General features: G+C 39.3%; 2 protein-coding genes across 4 annotated transcripts in view; one reads left to right on the top strand and one right to left on the bottom strand.

Annotated features, from left to right (window-relative positions):
* Window positions 1-7,305, bottom strand: part of LOC104943801 (high affinity cationic amino acid transporter 1-like) — a 228,951-nt gene that overhangs the window by 2,639 nt on the left and 219,007 nt on the right. The gene's annotated exons all lie outside the window — the stretch shown is intronic.
* Window positions 1-7,305, top strand: part of cd2bp2 (CD2 (cytoplasmic tail) binding protein 2) — a 297,553-nt gene that overhangs the window by 81,842 nt on the left and 208,406 nt on the right. The window lies entirely within an intron of this gene.

Raw genomic sequence — 7,305 nt, 5'->3', positions numbered from 1 at the left:
AAAGTCTTGGAGGAGGCCCGAAACTTTCCTGCGTGTGCATTCCTCGGTAAATCCACTTCAAAATAAGAGTCCGATCTTATTAACTACAAATAAAGTGCAAACGAACTTTCCCATAGCATATTGGATGCAATATAATGCACTTCTACGTAAAAGGTAACACATTTAAAATATAGTTAGACTATTAACCCCATATTACAGCATTAATAAATTAATATCTAGATTATACCGGTGAATTGGTTTAGCCAGTTGTTTCCCTGACGGATGGAGTCATACGCGCGCTGCTAAGCACGGGCACCGCCTGCAGCGGCGGCGCGCGTGACATTTTTAATGTGTGTCTGGCGCGTGCGAAGGCTTCCCGCATTATGCTTTCTATTTGTCACTGCCAGCACAAGAAGACACATACCATCATTAACGGTCAAATGTATCTACAGTTTGTATGAATCATTAATTGTGGTTGGACATCACATCCTCATAGGGGGGTGGTCGGGGGTATGCCGCCCCGGGAAGATGTGTTTTTACGATTTTAATATAAAATGCCCTTCATCTGGTGCACTTTGAGCACAAATGACTAGAGACGTAGATCAAAATCTAAAACACATATGAAAGATCGTTTTACATTTTTATAATAAAAAATTGAACATACCATAACTACCATAGAAACATATATGTACTTATTATTTTTGTTGGTTCATTTACATCACTTTCATCAGCCAATTTTTTAGTTTTAATACAGGTGTCAAAGGATGGACCCTAGTAATGGAATGTGCAAATGTCTCCACTTCGTTCCACTGCCCAGTGATTGAATATCTTGGGTTCTGCACCCTTCTGCAGATCTAGATCTCTCCGCTTCGCGTCGGGCTCCTGACAGCCTGTCGGGTGTTCTTTTCCCATAATGAAGCGTCGCTTGACATTATCCTTACAACTAGCTAGTTAGCGAGATGTATTCATTCTTACTGTAGGTCTTTATAAAGTTTATTTTACTTTTAATCTAAATGGTAACAACATTTTATTATAATAACTTGAGATTTCATGGCGTTATGACCTTCTTCTTGAGGTGATTTGTGTCCATAAGAGTTATGTCTGCTTCACTTGCTGTTTCTGTCTTGTCAGGCAGGTTTTCCTTCAGCTCTGAAAATGACAGCTTTCCCGCGCATCGGTGCTCGAAGTTGCGCGAGGCCGCTAGGGGGCAGCATTATAATTCTTTTAATAAAAAAAAAAATTTTTTGGTTTGGTGGGTGTTATCTGCTTGGGGGCTTGCGCCCTAGCAGCGGGCGCGCCGGCTGCTGAACATATAGGGGAAACACTGGTTTAATTTATTTAACATTAGAAATGTTTAGTCTGGCCATCAAGACTTCATGCTGAAGTGCCAATGGATCTATGCGCTGGAGGGTCAGGCAAAGGTCAAGCTTCCGATGCTGAAGGGCCCAGTGGATCTATGGTGGGGGATCAGCCAAAGTCAAGACACCCCACATTTGAAAGGGAGACAACGGATAACCGAAACTACGTGGACTTGCTCAATTCTTTGTGAGGATCTGTGAGGAACATGACAACAGCTGCTACTAGGTGCTTAGTATTACACAGCAATTGAAGGTGGACAAATTGACACTTAGGTTTCAAATAATGTGTTAATTACTGATTGTTAAAGCATTTGAACATTTCGTTTTGTGTCACATTTTTCATTATTAAGTTGATGTATAAACTGTATAGTATATTAGATTATTGAAAATATAAGGTGACTAAATGGCAACCGTATTTTATCTTTTGTTCTTATTTTCGTTTGGCAACCAAAAGCTGATGCCTGGTTGCCAGCCTGGCAACCACTTTTAAAAGTTAGCGTTGAGCCCTGAAGGGTAAGCGTTTTTCGGACTGCTAAATTGGGATCGCAGAGAAATGCTCTCTGCAGACCCATTCTCACAGCGTTATAAACCTTTTTCTTACTCAATATCAAGCCACACTCATTGTTTTTACTTCGGCTGTGAGTCTTTGTGTGTGCTCAGGATGAGTGTCGCTTGTTCTCGCTGTATTTGTTTCGCCGACACGGAAGCCCTGTCTGCTCCTCACAGCAGCTCCTCACGAACAGCTGTACGTTGCTTGGCCAATCAGAGCACACTGGGCTCACAGGGAGGGGGGGGCGAGCTCCAACAAGCCGTTTAGGACAGAGAGTGAATACCTGGTGAATACACATACTATACAGAGATGCTGTATGAGAAACCAATGTGAGTTTGGAAAATTGCACGATATAAATCTATTCTAGTAGACCTCAACAATGGAATTATGATCAGTAGAAACGGCCATGACATGGGACCTTTAATATGATATAAAAACAGAAAGTGCTGGTACAGAAAAGCTTTATATTTTAAAAGGTGAAAATCAATTGAATGATTTTTTTAAAATATATTTATCTTTTTATGCCTTAGTTGACTTATATTGCAGCTAGATGAATCATTTTATTTATAAAATGTCAGAAAGTAGTGAAACATATCCATCCCAGTCTCTAAAGTCTGAGGTGTTGACCCTAAATGTCTTGTTTTCTCAGTTCTAAACCCAAAACAATTCAGTTTAATGTGATATAAAACAGAGAAAAGCAGGAAATCTCCATATTTGAGAGGCTGAAAACAGCTTTGTCTTCCATGAAAAATGACTTAAATGATTGATAAATTATCAAAATAGTTGGGAAATAGTTTATTGTTGGTCAATGAGTCCACAAATTATTGCAGCGATTAACACGAATGTGATGTGAAAAGTTGAAACCATCAGTGGACAAACTAGAAATGGACATTACAGTGGAGTAAATGTCTTAAAATGTCTTGTGATGTCAGTCCAAAACCTCAATATACTAATTTGAATATAAAATAAAACAGAGAATGTTGGAAAAATGCATATTTAATAGGTTGAAAACGGCATTTACCGCAACTTTTGCATCAAAATATTGATCTGTTGATTGATTGGTCCACTTTCATTGCAGCTGCAGCCCACAAATATGACGATATAACCTTAAACGATTTCCAAACACTGAGAATTGGATATAAAGGGAATAGATGAGACATCTTGTGCCCAGTATTAAAACAGAAAGGACATTTGATTTGTTCTGGATTCCTCAAAGAGGGAGTAGGAGTAGATGTCATTTTAACAAGCCAGTTTAATTTTTTGTGGGAGAACCATATCAGTTATAAAACATGTCTGGAGGTGATATTTAAGTAGGTCCATTCATTCTAATCTGATTGGCGGAGGGCGGCCTGCAGGAGTGTGTGTGCCAAGCGCAGTGGGAAGAGACGTAGCGAGGAGTGTGTGTGTGTGTGTGTGTGTGTGTGTGTGTGTGTGTGTGTGTGTGTAGCGTGAAGCCGGATCATTGATCAGCAGCACGCCTTATTGGCTTCTGCTGAAGTCTTTATCACCGCGTCCCCTCCCACTTCCTCCCTCGCCTCGCCTCGTAAATTCACAGCGGCTAATTGGACATGACTGCGTTTATGTTCCAGCTTCATACATTTCTTTCTCTGAAGGGAGAGGATCGATTTTCCTGGAGTGCAGCCTCCCGTATAGCGTGAGTCTCTTCAAACGTTGGACCCTTCCCCTCACCTCCCACATGTGTGTGTTCCTTCTCCTCCCTCCAGACTAAACGAGTAATCTATGACTGACCTCCCCTGAAATCATGTCGTGAGCAGGGATTACACGGCGCCTCCTCTCATAACCACAGAGGTTTGTACATACATCACATAAACATTTTTTAACCTAATCCCTCCACTCAAGCTTATTATGTCATTATCTGATCAAAGTTGAAGTGGTTATCTAAAGACTCTTGTTGACACTAGTTTTCCATTTTCATTCTCAAGTCATTTTGTATCCAAAGATTGAATTCCCTCCAACACAACTTTGTTTTTGCTTATTCTCACTTCTCTTGAACAGGACACAATGCAGAGCTTACACTTTGGGAAGTGCAATCAAAGTGATGTTTGTTCCACAGAGGACTTAATTTCACTTAGTTCTGTGGGTGACACTTTTGTATGTAAAGATTGAGATCCTCCCTCTTCTAATAAATGTGCTTTTGCTTGTTCTTACTTCACTTGGATGTTTGACCTTCACTGTGCAGGATGATGTATGTGCACAGTTTCACACCAGAAGGCATTCATCTGCTGAAGGGGGGAATGTATCTGTCCTCGAATTAAATCTAAATTTAAGATGTGGACGTACAAGCGGGATTTTGTGACATCACACCTAGTTTGACAGCAAGTTGTGGTCGAGTATGCAACTATATGACTGCACCTTGCTTTTTTCATCATCGTTTAGTTAGAGAACTTTGAGATTTTATCCTTTGCAGACAATTTACATGCACACAAAGCTATATTACACACTGCAGGAAAGGGAAAACCCTTAAAAGCATAATAGGCCTATTTAAATGTGAGGGTTTTCAGTCTAAAACCCAAAGATATTCAGTGTTATATGATTTATATGAAAACAAAAACATCAGGAAATCTGACTGTTGACTTCAAAATACAATTTTAAATACATTTTTTAAGATCTCCTATCTTTTTATAGTTATTCAATTTTCTATCTATTTTTCGGGGACTTATCAAAAAAGCCATCTGAAAGAGGGGAAATACTTTCAACTGGAGATCCAAGGCCCCCAAAGGGACTGTGTGTTGGGGGTCTCCACGACACACACACACATTCATTCACTCATCATTATATATGCTCAATATTGAGAGGTAGCTGAATGCAAAGTGGTTTTCCCGACTTTGTTCGTGAGCTTTATGCCGTGATTTGTATATTCAACATGGACTCTACAAAGACCTGTGTTGTAGTTGCGTAATATAGCATTAAAACTAAATGTTGATTGCTGTTTCCGACTAAAAGGGATGCTCCAGTGGATTTTCCCTGTTGAAAACTTATTTTCCAGTTTGTTTTACACACAACATGAATTCAGGATCAATAGCCTATTTTGTTTCTTCTGTTTCTTAAACTACACCATAATGCTAACTCCCTCAAAAATGTGGCTTGTAGTTTCCCGTTATTCTGCTGACAGACAGACGTAAAGGCAACAGTGAAAAATAAACACACACGTGCACTCACTGAACACGTTAATTGTTGAGAGTTCACTGGATGTTTTTTTTTTTTTTAGAAAAAATTAAATTGTCCAGAAAAATACATCTTAAATTATTCAAAGCTTAGCAATGACCTTGATTGTCATTGCAATCTACACCCTCTGTGTTTCTTGTGTGTGTGTGTGTGTGTGTGTGTGTGTGTGTGTGTGTGTGTGTGTGTGTGTGTGTGTGTGTGTGTGTGTGTGTGTGTGTTTGTGTGTGTGTCTTCTATGCAGTCAGGGGATGTGTGACCTCCCTAGTGTGTATGTGGGCTGATTCATTATATTAGCACAATTTGCGCTGAGTTTAAACGTGTGGATGGACAGAGACAGATATGGGTGTGAATAAGCGTACGAGTAAATTATTTAAACAGGATACAGTAAATGACTGTTGCATGCAGTCCTGAGAGCTTCTCTCTGATTGGTCGGTTTCGTCTTGTAAAGAGCAGCAGCAGACAGAGTTAGGCCCACTTTAATACTAATTAATACGCAGCTTTCGGAGGATTTTGTCACACTCGCTGTTTTCTGTGATTCTCTACATGAGAAATGGAAACAAATTGTAGATGACTTTCTCTCTCACTGAAACAGAGGGTGTCACTTTATGGTATAGGTCCTATATTGTTGAAAGTAAGTGCTTATAAAATGCTGTTAAAGTATCTACTGTAAATGCTTGATCCGTGTCCAAATGCTCACAGCTAGTATCTACAAAATATGCCTTTTTAAATTAATCGTCAAAACAATATATTTATTATTACACAGTGTTAAACATCCCAGTTTATTTCCGGTTGCTGTGAATGACCTCAGCTGACAGGAAGTAAACATGGAGCATATTAACGTACTATTCAATTGAACCGTTTTAAAACGGAGCATAAGTTTGTATACAGAGATTTGAAACAGCATACATTTTTATTTTCTACATTAAAGCATTTAAACATGTTCCCAACCCAAGGTGTAAACTGATATGAACCTGGGATTGAGTTTAATATGTGATCTTTTAAGAATTGGCTCTATCATTTCGTTTCCTGAGTTTAGTTGTAGAATCTTAGATGGTTGTGTTTATCTAAAGCATATATTTTCAACTGTTTTTGGCTCTTTTGACTGTCACTTTTTATTTGTTATTTCTGATTGGGCAAAAACTATTTCTGTTGATTAGAAGCTATAAATTAAACGCTTTTTTATTCCGCTTCAGAAAAAAAAAACTGTGTGAATAGAAACAGCCCTTTCAAAAAGTGTATACATTTTCTAGTTTTCTATGCTTGTAGCTACATTACACTTTAAAGGTCCCATGTCATGGCCATTTCTACTGATCATAGTTCCATTGTTGAGGTCTACTAGAATAGATTTACATTGTTCAATGTTTCAAACTCACATTGGTTTCTCATCCAGCATCTCTGTATAGTATGTGTATTCACTCTCTGTCCTACACGGCTTGTTGGAGCTCCTGCTCCCCCCCCATTCACTATGACCGTTACGTCTCTATGACCGTTACGTCACTATGACGTTACGTCTCTATGATCGTTACGTCTCTGTGACCGTTATGTCACTGTGACCGTTACGTCACTATGACCGTTACGTCTCTGTGACCGTTACGTCACTATGACGTTACGTCTCCATGACCGTTACTTCTCTGTGACTGTTACGTCACTATTACCGTTACGNCCAACCAAAAACCCAGCGGATCCCAGTGGCTGGGAGATTAAAGCCCTTATTATCTTAATTGTATTTCAATAATATATAGTCTTTATATATTAAATAATCATAATTGATTATTTAATATATAAAGACTATATATTATTGAAATACAATTAAGATAATAAGGGCTTTAATCTCCCAGCCACTGGGATCCGCTGGGTTTTTGGTTGGAATCCGCTGGGTGGAGTCCTATCTGGAGTGCTACATCTGTACATAAGAATAGATCATATTTGTTAAAGGTCCCATGTCATGGCCATTTCTACTGATCATAATTCCATTGTTGAGGTATACTAAAATAGATTTATACTGTGCAATTTTCCAAACTCACATTGGTTTCTCATACAGCATCTCTGTATAGTATGTGTATTCACTGGTATTCACTCTCTGTCCTAAACGGCTTGTTGGAGCTCGCCCCCCCTCCCTGTGAGCCCAGTGTGCTCTGATTGGTCAAGCGACATGTAGCTGCTCGTGAGGAGCAGACAGGGCTTCCGTGTCGGCGAAAGAAATATAGCAAGAACAAGCAAAACTCATCCTGA

Source organism: Notothenia coriiceps, unplaced genomic scaffold (genome assembly GCF_000735185.1).
Source record: "Notothenia coriiceps isolate Sejong01 unplaced genomic scaffold, NC01 NC01_scaffold00000339, whole genome shotgun sequence".
Lineage (NCBI taxonomy): Eukaryota > Metazoa > Chordata > Actinopteri > Perciformes > Nototheniidae > Notothenia > Notothenia coriiceps.
Note: the sequence above shows the minus strand (reverse complement) of the source record. Positions and strands in the feature narration are given on the sequence as shown.